This window comes from Triturus cristatus, chromosome 3_1 (assembly GCF_964204655.1).
Source record: "Triturus cristatus chromosome 3_1, aTriCri1.1, whole genome shotgun sequence".
NCBI lineage: Eukaryota > Metazoa > Chordata > Amphibia > Caudata > Salamandridae > Triturus > Triturus cristatus.
In genome coordinates this window covers 894,798,032-894,810,831 of record NC_140583.1, presented here as the reverse complement: position 1 = coordinate 894,810,831, position 12,800 = coordinate 894,798,032, and positions in this window count along the sequence as shown.

Sequence of the window (12,800 nt, the reverse complement as noted above, 5' to 3'; positions counted from 1 at the left end):
ACTATCTCATGCTCCTAAATGGCGTGTGCGTGTGCATGGTGCTGCTGGAGTGGGGATTGGGTTTAAATTAAAGTGTTTTGGTTTACCAGCATCTGGGCTACTCCCCACTTTCTGGGTCTCTCTGAGGTCTAATTGATCTTTGCAGTTGTTTTAGAGGAGATCAGGAGCTGTACATCACATTAATGTAAATCACAATCACTAATCTATTTCCAGTCAATAAAGAGAGTTTGGTACAAGTTCAAGGGTTCTATTAATCAAATCTTTTAGTAGCTCAAGCAAGTGGCATAAGTGTCTGGGTCTGGGTAAAAGGCACCAGACAAGTGTCTGGAAAAGAACATGGAAAACTGTGATAACCTATTCTATGAACACACACTAATATAGACAACTCATGTTACAAATATTACATCTTTCAGTCTTCCTCCTCCTACAGCCAGCCCATCATATTTCAATGCTCTCCTGGGAACAGGATTACTCCTCATCTACTAACAGGAATACAATAGTCCACAGACAGCAATGTTAAATTTGCAACTACTTTGTATTGCTTCTCAATTCATGTTGGTCATTATCGCATTCAGATTTACTTTCCCACATTTAGGGGTCGATTATGATCGCATTTGGAAGGGCTCCGAATCGGATTTGGGTTTGCCAAATCCGTTTCGGAACCCTTGTTGCTGGCCGAATCGTACACAGTTCCCAACGACCGATTACGATGCCCGTAAACCAGTAGGGCTGTCCGAATCGGTTCCGAAAGACATTCAGATAGGTCGAGTCCTTCGGAGCCAAATCGTACAGCACTATGGACTCATTTTCCGAGCAAGCAATTATGGTGAGCGATTCTGACAGCTGTTCCAAATCGGTTTCTCAGGAACAAATTAGCTGCCGGAATCTGTCTTTTGGGGCCTGTAGCAGGGCCCCCTTCACCCGGGGCCCTCGAATCTGTCCCGCAGGGGTCCCCAAAGAACCCCCTTTTCCAACCATGCACAGTGTGGCAGGCACCGTGGGCTGTCTGCTACAGGGTGCAAGGTTTTACCCAGCCACCCCTTACTTCAATGGAAGCCAGTGTTCTCCTTTGGGACACAGGCTCCCATTGAAGTCAATGGGAGTCCGACCAAATCGTATCTGGAAGCACATTGGTTGTTCGGACTCACCCGATCCAAGTCATCCAGAAAGCATTCCGGGACCGATTCGGTAGGAATGCTTTCCAGACGAGATCGTAATCGGCCCCTAACTCTGCATTTCTAACCTTTCATTATATCATGTTGCTAGCAATGGCCTGTGTAGAGTTCGAAGCATCACTATAACGAAAAGAAAACATTTTGCACAAGAAATTATTTATTTTCTTTAAGAATGCGACAACTTTATATATGATATCTCCTTTACCCTATTATAAGACACATTTTCTAATCATTTGCGAACAGGGATCTTTGTGTGAGCAGAAACATTCTGTAAAAATATATGAAAACATTAGTGTAACTGTTATTCATTCTGAAAAACATGTTCATGAAAAGGTCAAGAATTAAACATTTTAGGCATAGTTGCATTTTTTCTCAAGTCAGCTTGTCTAGCAATGTTTCTTTAGCCATTTGAGGCCCAGTACTAGTAAATATAATAGCCTACTAGAAATGTGCATTTTTTTAAATGCATTCTTTTTCATTAAGACTTACACGTTATATTAATATAAACTGTGTTCATTTTGTGATTTCATTAGAAACGCTATCCTAAATCCTGTATCTGATGGTTATTTAACCATCACACTTTTTCGCAAATTAATCTTTAGAGTTCACTCTCATCCTCAGTTGAGTCCTTTCTCTTTCCTTTCAAACGCTCATATTGTATTGCCTTTTTGTATTCTTCACAGATGTGATCATTTAGATCTAATTCTCTTTCCATTCGTCAGTCTCTTTCTCTGATCTTTCTTCTATTTATGTAAAATCTACACCCTTTGTAAAAAGAAAAAAGGATCAATAAATAAACCCTACAATTAGTATTATTTGTAAAGAAACAAGGGAACCCTGTGAGTCAGAAGGGACCTAGGGTGTACATAGCATTTATAAGGAACATTGGTCCCTCCAGGAAGGGTATATGAACAATGATGCACAGAACCACAATAAGCCCTGTGATGATATTCTCCACAATGGAGATGCAATACATTTATTAAATATAAAACAATTAAATGAACAGAAGGAAAAAATATATACAAAGTTAAGTGGCCAAAAAGGTTGGAAGTCAGCCGATTTCCAGACCTTATGCATTTAGGTACATGGTGACTTTATAAAGAAATACAGATTAAAGCAGTCACTATTAAGCAGACATCTTTTGCTGCACAGACAATCAAGTGAATCAGTTTTGTAGTCAAGATGCAAAGTTGGATGATGTTTCGATCCCCACTACAATTGGGGGATCATCAGCAGGACACAAATTATTATGCCCGAATGGTAGCCTGTTCATGAAAGAAAAAGGAAGGAAGCAGGGAGGAAAGAAAAGGGAGAAAAACAAAGAGAGACTTAATGAGATTATGATGGTTTTAAGTAAGTCCTGCTTGGACAAGACACCAGTGCGTAGTGCAGAACCGTAGCAAGGGAGGAGTGATCAAGAACTAAGTGCTATACAATACATCAAGAGACAAGCCCCGGATGTGGTTCTGCTCCAAGAAACACATCTCATTGGCAACTCATGCAAGGCTTTAAGTAGATGGGGATACCGAATAGCTGTACACTCGGGTTTTCCCACCGGCTCCAGGGGGGTGGGCAACATGATTAAGAATTCTTCCCAATGTCAATACACCACACCTGGAGAGATGCTATGGGCAGGTATGCGGCCATATCGGGGCTGTGGGAGGGGAAATCACTCACAATAGTAGCGGTGTATGTTCCTCCAGGGCTGCAGGGACAGACATTCACAGATTTAGGTAACGTCACACTGTCCTTCCCCGAGGGCTGCCTGGGAATGGGTGGAGACTTTAACTCTGTCGTGTCTGGGACATTTGATCGGTGTCTTCCCCGCAACATAAACCCCTCACAAAATGGCTTCCCCATTTTTTAGATGCAATGGGACTAGTTGACGCATGGAGGGTGTACCACCCGAAGGTATTCAGCATACCTTTCACTCAGGGGCACATAACAGCTTATCACAAATAGACTATCTTCTCACTCCAGCGGCCCAAATAGGAAACATTCCGTAAATCAGACACCTGGCCCGTGGCATATCAGATCACTCACCAATATGGGCTAGGGTAGCCCTGGGCGAGAAGCAGGTGGGTAGATTAGCACTGATTAACCCCTGGTACCTTCGAAATTCAGTTGTTAAAGACAAACTGTCGGCACCCATTGAACACTATTTTTTGGAGAACAAAGAATCGGTACGGTCGTCCCAAACACTTTGGGAAGCCTTTAAAACAGTGGTGAGGGGACAGGCAATCTCCCTGATTGCCAGGGTGCACAAAGAAAAGACTAAAGACTTAGCTAGGCTAGAAGATAATATTCTTCATATTGGGGAGGACACAACGGAACCACTGACAAAGGACAGACTCCATACATTGAAACTTAAGAGAGAGAAACACAAAACTATTGCTACTGACATGGCTAGGACAATGAGTAGGGACAAGGCAGGCAGACTATATGAGTTGGGGGACAAGGCTTGGAAGTTGTTGGCCTGGCTGGACAAAAAAGAGATTGGCAAACCGATTGGTAACCAAACTAATGACGGAATCAGGAGCAATATTAGAAGATTCACAGGAGATCGCCAATGAATTCGCCGATTATTACCGCTCTATCTACCAAACAAGCACTTCCTTTCAAGAGGAAGATTCTAGAGCCCTGCCTGAAGACATAACGCTCCCCATTTTGACGACTGAAGATATGGAAATGCTCGATACTGTTCACTAACGATGAAGTAGCCCAGCCAATAAGAAGCCTCCAGTCGGGAAAGGCCATGGGTCCCAACGGGCTGACAATCGAGCTGTACAAGCTGAAACCAGACAAACTTGCGCCATATTTAAGAGACATGTTCATAGAAAGCTGCGATTTGGGGGTGGTCCCTCAAGACCAGAGGGTCTCTACATTGGTCACCATGCACAAAGTGGGTAAGCCCAGAAACAAGTGTTCTTCATACAGACCCATTTCATTACTAAATGTCGAGCCCAAATTACTGGCCAAATTGCTGGCTGTACGTTTGGTTCATGTGATTAGCAAACTAGTGCACCCAAACCAGTTGGGCCTTATGCTTCACATAAACACGGCTCTTAACTTGCGGAGGCTGCATGGAGTGTTGGTACGTCAGGGGTCTATAAGAGAGGAAGCAGTAGTAATGTAATTGGATGCCACAATAGCCTGCGATACCATCGAGTGGCCATACTTATTCGCAGTATTGAATAATATGGGATTTGGGCCAAACTTCACCAAGTTGCTACGTTTTTTATATACAGAACCCCTAGCACAAGTAGAGGTCAATAACAAAAAATCTGAACTATTTACACTTGGCCGTGGGACTAGACAGGGATGTCCATTGTCCCCTTTGCTCTTTGCGTTGACTCTGGAACCCCTGGCAGCATGGATCCGTAGAGACCCCGTTATTTGAGGCCTGAAATGGGCTGACAATTGGGAGGACTGCATCTCCCTTTAAGCAGATGCTATCCTGCTGTATTTGGCATCCCCCAAACCATCACTCCAAAGAGTTCTCAACATATTTACGAATTTCGGCAAATATTCCGGATACTCAATCAATTGGAGTAAATTCTTGATGTATGTCCTCAGTGGAAAGCCCCCTTCCCTGCCTAGGGACTGTTCTGTGCAGGTGGCGAAGAGCGGATTTCAATACCTTGGGATCTTCATAACAACAGACCCCAAAACTAGTTACGAGTGTAACCTACTCCCCTCGCTACAACGATTGAAACGAGATGTGGCCAACTGGAAAACTCTCCCAATATTGTTATTGGGAAGTGCAGCATTATTTAAAATGATGTCACTACCGTGCTTCCGGAGAGACCTGCTCTGGGATAGACAACACCGCATATCATTCTCAAAACTGGTGAGGAGTTGGAAGGACAGGGGAATTGGACTCCCTGGTATTGAAAAATGCTATTGGGCAGCCCACCTGGCTACTATCAATCATTGCACATACCATCATTGGGATGATCAGGGCTACAAGATGGCCAAATGGCTGCTACCAGGTGGTAACTTCAGTATGGCTCTTTACTCTAAACCCACAAAATTTTCTCTGACAGGGTGGACCAGGCATTCGGTGCAGGTGTGGCATGCGGCCATTAGAAGTATGGGTTGGGGACAGAAAATTACGCAGGCCATTCCCCTATGGGACTTGGAACAACTGGGCACCCTGAGGAATACGAAGGGATTTGAGAAATGGGACATGATTGCGATCTCAAAGGTATGCGACTTATGAAAAAAGGGAGGGATCGTATCATTAGCCACTCTGCAACAGGAGTATGAGATGGCTGACACAGAACACTTTCAGTACCTGCAGGTGAACTACGCACTGACATCACAGTTACCGAAGGGAGAGTCTCTCCCAGAGGCCTAACCGTCAGTGAATAGATTGCTCGATGGCTACATGCAAACAAAAGCGGTATCCCTGCCATATCAAGAAAAAGTTAATAACGCCCCAGACCCCCTTGGAGCAGTTCGGAGACACTGGGAGGAGGATGTCTCAGAGCTAGACGAAGATGAGTGTCAGGAAGCGTTTATTTCCCCCCGGGAGGTCGCGATTTCTGCTCGATTGCGACTGGTCCAAATAAAGATCCTCCACAGAGTATACATCGCAGGACCCACGCTAGCTAGGATGGGCAGGGCAGACGACTTGGGGTGCAGGAGACATTGCGGTCAAGAAGGCACATTTATACATGTACTATGGGAGTGTGTACATATTCAGAAATATTGTAAGGGAATTCACGATTGTTTCAGAGAAGTCCTTGGAATCCGCATGGAAATTGACAAAACCTTAATAATTCTATGCTCAATGTAATTGGGGCTCTGCCCTTTGGATCTACATGACTGTGGGGGACGGGTGATGGCAGGGCCATGCCGGTAATCGAGACGGCTAACCTGTGAGTAACTGCGAGTCACGGTCGGGGGAGGAGGGATCAATGGAGTCTCACATGATGGGGCCAATTGGTGACTTTGTGGCCTTTGGCCAAATTTATAAGGCAGCTGAAGGATGAGCGCTGATCTGGAGGAGAGTGAAAACAGAGAGTGAGTCATGTCCACAATATTGTGTGAAGAACAGCATTGCGCCAGCGGTGTTCAACTTACTGGAATTTAATTAACAGAAGTAATAGAGGCGTGGGGGAGTCCTGTTCGGCTTCATGACTCTTGCCTTCAACTGAGCCTCGATGAGGAATAGTGAGAGACTGTCAGGTCCACAGGAAAAGATGGGCAGGTTTATCATAAAAAGAAGGGAAGGATGCTGCCAACCCATGCAGGTGAGACAGTCACCGTGGAGGCTTACCGTTATTCGCACAGTGGCATGATGCAATCGATTTGTGCAGTCGTACTGTGTCCCAGTCAGCGGCGGAGAGTTGGAGACACTGTGTATGACTGGATGTGGACTATTTGAACTGGTGGTGAATGCTCACAGTGCGCATGACCAGGATTCAATGAGTGAAAAACTTGTGAGCGTGTATGCGGGTTTGGAAGCAGGTAAGGATGGGAAAAAACCATTACAACGTAGTCATTACAACGCACTACATTTACAATGCAGCCATTACAACGCAACATCGTTTACATCGCATGCCATTACAACACAACCATTACAACGCATGTCACTACAACGCATGCCATTACAATGCATGTCACCACAACGCATGCCATTACAACGTATTATAAGGTAGGTATTGGGGAATAGTAATTTTTAACCCTACACTATCCAACACTTACCCTACTGTTGCACTCACTGGAGTGGGAATAGTAATTTTTACCCCTACACTATCCAACACTTACCCTACTGTTGCACTCACTGGAGTGGGAATAGTAATTTTTACCCCTACACTATCCAACACTTACCCTACTGTTGCACTCCTTGGAGTGGGAATAGTATTTTTTACCCCTACACTATCCAACACTTACCCTACTGTTGCCCTAAAATTATTATGCGTTGTAATGGAATGCGTTGTAATGGTATGCGTTGTAATGGAATGCATTGTAAATGTAGTTTCTAAAAATGCGTTGGGATGGCATACATTGTGAAATCATGCATTGTAATGGATGTTGCGATGTAAAAACCGTGTTGTAAAGGCATGCATTGTAAATGTTTGCGTTGTAAAGTGTCCTATTCGGTAAAGATGAGTGCCATGATGGAAGAGCACAGTAAAGATTAAAGCACGCTAAAGAATATCTCCTTGTCTGAGGCTATAAAGGCAATCGGTCGTACCCATGTCCGCAACTGGTTAGGAAACATAATTATGAGCGGCAGAAGCAGATACTTAAGAATGAGTTAATCAGAAATGTATACATTAAACATACAATATAATATGAGCAAATTTCTAATACCTGACCGAGACGGAACGTGAGGCAACAGAAGAAATATGCTATACGTATTTCTAATGTGTAGGGAATCTGAAATAGTAGTTAGGCAACATGAGATAGACATATATGCAACCCCCATTCCAATGTGCACAGTATGGTTGACCTGAGAGATATACGTATGCTTGGCAATGGTGGTGGAAACCAGTGTTCATGGGAGACATAATACAGGTTAAAAGATACTAATATAAATTGTGTCAAAGGCCGCAATTACGGTGGGGCGTCCTAAAGAGAGAAGTTTAATTCTGGCAGTCTGTAATACTGGTGCAATAGATATGAAAGATTTGTAGTGGTGTTGTTAATACTGGAAGGTATCAAGGAAGATCATAGAGTCAATGGTGTCATTCACAATTTAGATCAGATTAGTCCCATCCTCAGTGCTGTTGAGTCCAGTATGCAGACTGCTGGTCCACAAAATTCATTTCAGTTACTCTTTGTTGAGAATGGTACTGATGTCTGTACTTCGCGGTGGTGGTTTAATCACGCTGATGACTTGCGCTAAGTCATCTTCCGTGTGTCCGTGGTCTCTGAAATGATCCGCAAGAGGAGCGTTGGGTGTTTCACATCTGATGCGGCTCCGATGTTGGCAGATCCGGATTCTGATCTTTTGAGTTGTTTGGCCTATGTAAATTAAGTTGCAAGGCCAAGGGTTTGCATATATGACATTGGCAGTGTTACAGTTTGAGAAGTGGTTCAATGTTACTTCAATGTTTCTGAAAGCAAACCTTTTGCTTTCATTGGTCAGTTCGCAAACACTACAACCCAAACATTTGAAATGGTCCAGCACAGGTGTCAGGCCCCACAAGTCTGTAATAGTTTGGGTTGATTTTTTAGGGGGGAGGAACGCTATGACCAAGTGGTCTTTAATGTTTTTATTTTTACGGAAGGTGAACTATGTTCGTTGCAATGCCAAATTACCAGCATTGAGTACTGGCCAATGTTTCAAAAAGCATTTTGTTATCTGATTGGAAACAGGAGAGAAGGTAGTGACACATACTAATTGGTCATTTTCTGTTTTGGATGTGGGTGTCAAGTGTGCTTCTCATGGGCAATACCATGCTCGTTTGAGTGACGTTCTGACAAGCTTCCGTGGATAGCCTCTGTTCACAAGTTTATTGGCCAAATTGTTGGCTTCAAAAAAATAGTCCTGTTTGAAGGAACAATTCCTTCTAATGCGTAAGAACTGTGAGAATGGAAGGGAGTCCCTTAGTGCTTGTGGGTGATGGCTGTTGTAAGAGAGTAGTGTGTTTCTCTCAGTAGGTTTGCAAAATAGTGTGATATACAGTTCGCCATTGTGTGTTTGATAAGTAAATCCAGAAAAGTTATTTGTAATTTACTGTGTGTTATGGTGAATATTAGACCATTACAATTTGTTTTAATCCTGCCATGGAAAATTATCATGGTAGCTTCTGAGCCTTGCAAAATCATAACAATATCGTCAATGTATCTCTTCCACATCATTATGTTGGTCACAAAAGGGTTGGATTCGGATAGAATCGTATTGGTTTCAAGCCAATCCATATATAGTATTGCAAGGTTGGTAGCAAAAGCTGCTCCCATAGATGTACCATTGACTTGTTGAAAAAACATGCCATCAAATGAAAAAAAGTTTTGGGTTAGACAAATCTTAAGTAAGCGTAGGATAAATGAGGTAGGTACCAAATGTGGATGAATCCTGGAGTCAAGGATGTTTTGAATAACCTTGATCCCCTCCTCCTGCGGGATATTGCTATAAAGGGATTTGACGTCCAAAGTGCAGAGTATGCAATTGTCAGAGTCAAAAGGTTGTTCTTCAACTAAGTTGATCATGTCCATTGTATCTTTAGTATAGGATTGTGTTTTAGAAAATCTTTGATAAAGCAATCCACATAGCGTCCCAATGGCTCAAAAATAGAGCCGGAGACTATGGGGCGTCCTAGCGGCGCATCTGTGTTTTTATGTATCTTGGGGAGAGTGTAAATCACGGTGTTCTGGATGATCTAGTGTTGAGATAAAGAAATTCTTTTTTTTTTTGTCCTCATATTCAGCCCATTTGGAGCCACCCAGGCATTGGAGCGAGAAGAAAAGAGTAACACCGCCTCAGTGCACTGGATTTGTAAACTTTATCAACAGACAAGCTTACCGGTGCATCTCCTTCTCAAACACTAGCCGAGGGCGATATCCACTGAGGGACCCAATTGCTAGGCCAGAGAGGCAATAGCAACTCATCCATCCCCTATATTTGGGAAAGAGGAAATCTGTCTAGGCAGGAAGGGCAATGAAATCATTGGACAGGGACGAGAAAAAAAAAAAAAAAAAAAAAAAAACCCCGTCACCACTTCATAAGTTTCCAGAATTCCTGCTTCTTCTTACTTCCTGGTCTTATAAGGTCCATCCTGGATATCCTTAAGAGAGAAGCCTGCCAGTCTAAAAATTCCGGAGGCTTGGGGTCTTTCCATTTAATACAAATCTCTCTTCTTGCTATTAAGATGGCATAAAATAGCAGATGCTTGGGTGGACCAGCCAGATTGGGTATTAATCCAAAGAAAATCAGAGGAAAGTCAAGGGTAATAGATATCCCTAAAGATCTGGACAAAACTTTCCCCACTTGGTACCAAAAGCTCGATAAAAGAGGGCAAGTCAGAAACATGTGGACGTCTGATGCCGCTTCTTCACCGCATCTAGCACAGCACACAGGAAGATCTGCTGCAAATTTAGTTAGCCTCTGTGGTGAAAAATAGGCTCTATGGATCGTGAAGATGTGATTCCTTCTTAACCAAGCAGGTTTTACAATATCCCATAGTGTCTTACACGAATTAAGCCACAGCAGCTCAAGATCAACCTGTGGGATGCAGCTATTCCACAGTGAAGTTGGGAGTTTAAAGTCTCCGTCGATCTCTTCAAGAATAGTGCGATACCAAAAACCAACCTCTTTTCTAAATGGAGGTTTCTGCGTAGCCTGTGTCTCCAATTGTGTATCCCTACCTAAGATGTAATTGTTTCTAATAGCATGATTTGTGGTGGCCCAGCTAGAGAGCTGGAGAAATTTGAACCTAGAGATAGAAAAGCCAGTATTTTCCCGGAGGGCCTCCCAAGGGATCAGTGAGCCCTCCACGAAAAGTTCACCCCACCTCGCTATACCGGCCACCCTCAGTGGTAAGGACAAACTATCCTTTAGGAACTCAGGTGTCCCAGGCGAGTCCCAGATTGGAGCTAGGTTCGAGAAGTACCCCATCTTCATTGCGGTTCGCATTTTAACCCAAGTTTTTAACAAACCCCATAAAACCTTTAATCTAACTTTTTTTTTAAACTTGGGATCTCCATATTTAAATAGAAAGCCATCTTCGGAAAAGCCACTCACTCTTAGCATGGACAGGAACATCAAACCTATACCGCTACTTGTTGGAACCTTTAGTAGCATCCGTGAATGGGCGAATTGGAAGGCCCAAGCATATATTTGCAGGTCTGGGGCTGCCAGGCCGCCCTTCTCTCTACTTCTTCTTATTTTCTTCCAGGCGATCCTGGACCCTCTAGAAGCCCAAATAAAGGTGTTAAGTTCACTCTGTATTTTTGCTAGAGGAGCACTCTCAAAAAATAAGGGGATACAATCAAAAAGAAAAGTAAACCTTGGTAAAATTGACATTTTGATCAGATTAACCCGACCCAACATAGACAGAGGTAAATTGGCCCAATTTTTCAATAGTTTTCTGGTTTCTTTTATAATTAATAATAAATTGTGAGAGGGAATCTTATCGATTTCATGAAGAACATGGACACCCAGATATCTCATATCAGTTTTTAAGGAAGGAAGATGGGAGTCTACATACATATTACAGGCCATAATTTCCGTCTTCAAGGTGTTAATCTTATAGCCTGAAACGAATCCAAATTTCTGGGCTAGTTCGATAACAGCGGGGAACGCCATATTTAAGTTGTCTGTCAAAATAAGGATGTCATCGGCATATAGTGCCACTTTCCTTTCCCACTCTCCGTATTTAAATGGAGACACCCTAATGTCATCTCGCAACATCTGTGCAAAGGGTTCAATATATAAATTAAATAGTAAAGGGGAAAGAGGGCATCCCTGACGCGTACCCCTTGTTATCGCAAGAGATTTTGTGAGGGAACCGTTAACCAGTATATTAGCCGATGGATTGCAGTATATAAGAGAGATGACTCGTCTAAATTTATCGCCTAGCTTGAATTTGGCCAAGACCTCCGACATAAACAGCCAATTGACCCTGTCGAAGGCCTTCTCCGCGTCCAGTGTCATTCCCGCCAAAGGAAGAGACCATGCTGAAGCCATATCAATGGCTCCAATGAAATCATAGGTTAAATCAGACAGGTGACGGCCCTTAACAAAACCCTTTTGGTCTGGATGTAATAGAGCACCTACGACTCCTCCCAATCTACTGGCCATGATGGAAACGAAGATCTTGTAATCGGTGTTCAAAATTGAGATTGGCCTGTAAGATTCACAACTTGAAGCCGATTTCCCAGGCTTCAATATTAGTGATATTGTCGCTTTATTCCACGAGGGAGGAAGAGGAGTACCATCTTGTAAGATTTCATTAAACAAGGTAGTTAGAAAAGGGGCGATCTCTTTAGCCAAGCATATATATATTTCCGAAGGTAAGCCATCCGGCCCAACTGCTTTCCCTTTTTTTGAGCTCATTATAGCCCTATATACCTCATCATATGTAATAGGTGCATCTATTTTCGTTTGTTGGTCTGAATTTAACCCAGGAAGGTTTATATTATTTAACAGGGACTGAGCGTTAGCGGGGTCATGGTTTCCCTCTTCCTTATATAAATCCGAAAAAAAGGAATAAAATTGTGTTTTGATATCCTCGTCGGAGGTGTACGATATCCCAGATTTAGAAACTGAGCTAATATAATTCCTTGCCCGGTCTGATCTAATTTTCCAGGCAAGACGTTTCCCGGCGCCCTCCCCATACTCAAAATGGGCGATCTTGCTAGCTTCCCATCTTTGTGATAGTCTGGAATTAAGGACAGACTCCAGGTCCCCCTTCAGGGACCGTAGAGTCTCTTGTCTTGTGCACCCTCAATACTCTCTCGGTTGCCCAGATCAATAACTACTTGGGTTGCTTTGACTTTACTTTCGATATCCGCGATGTCCGCCTTGTACCTCTTTGACCTATGGGAGGAAATACTTATAATATGCCCCCTCAAATAGGCCTTAAGAGTCTCCCATATAGTAGTGGTTGACGCAGTTAGGGCATTTCTAGCTAAGAATAATTCTGTTTCTACCTGAAGGTCCGCTAATAT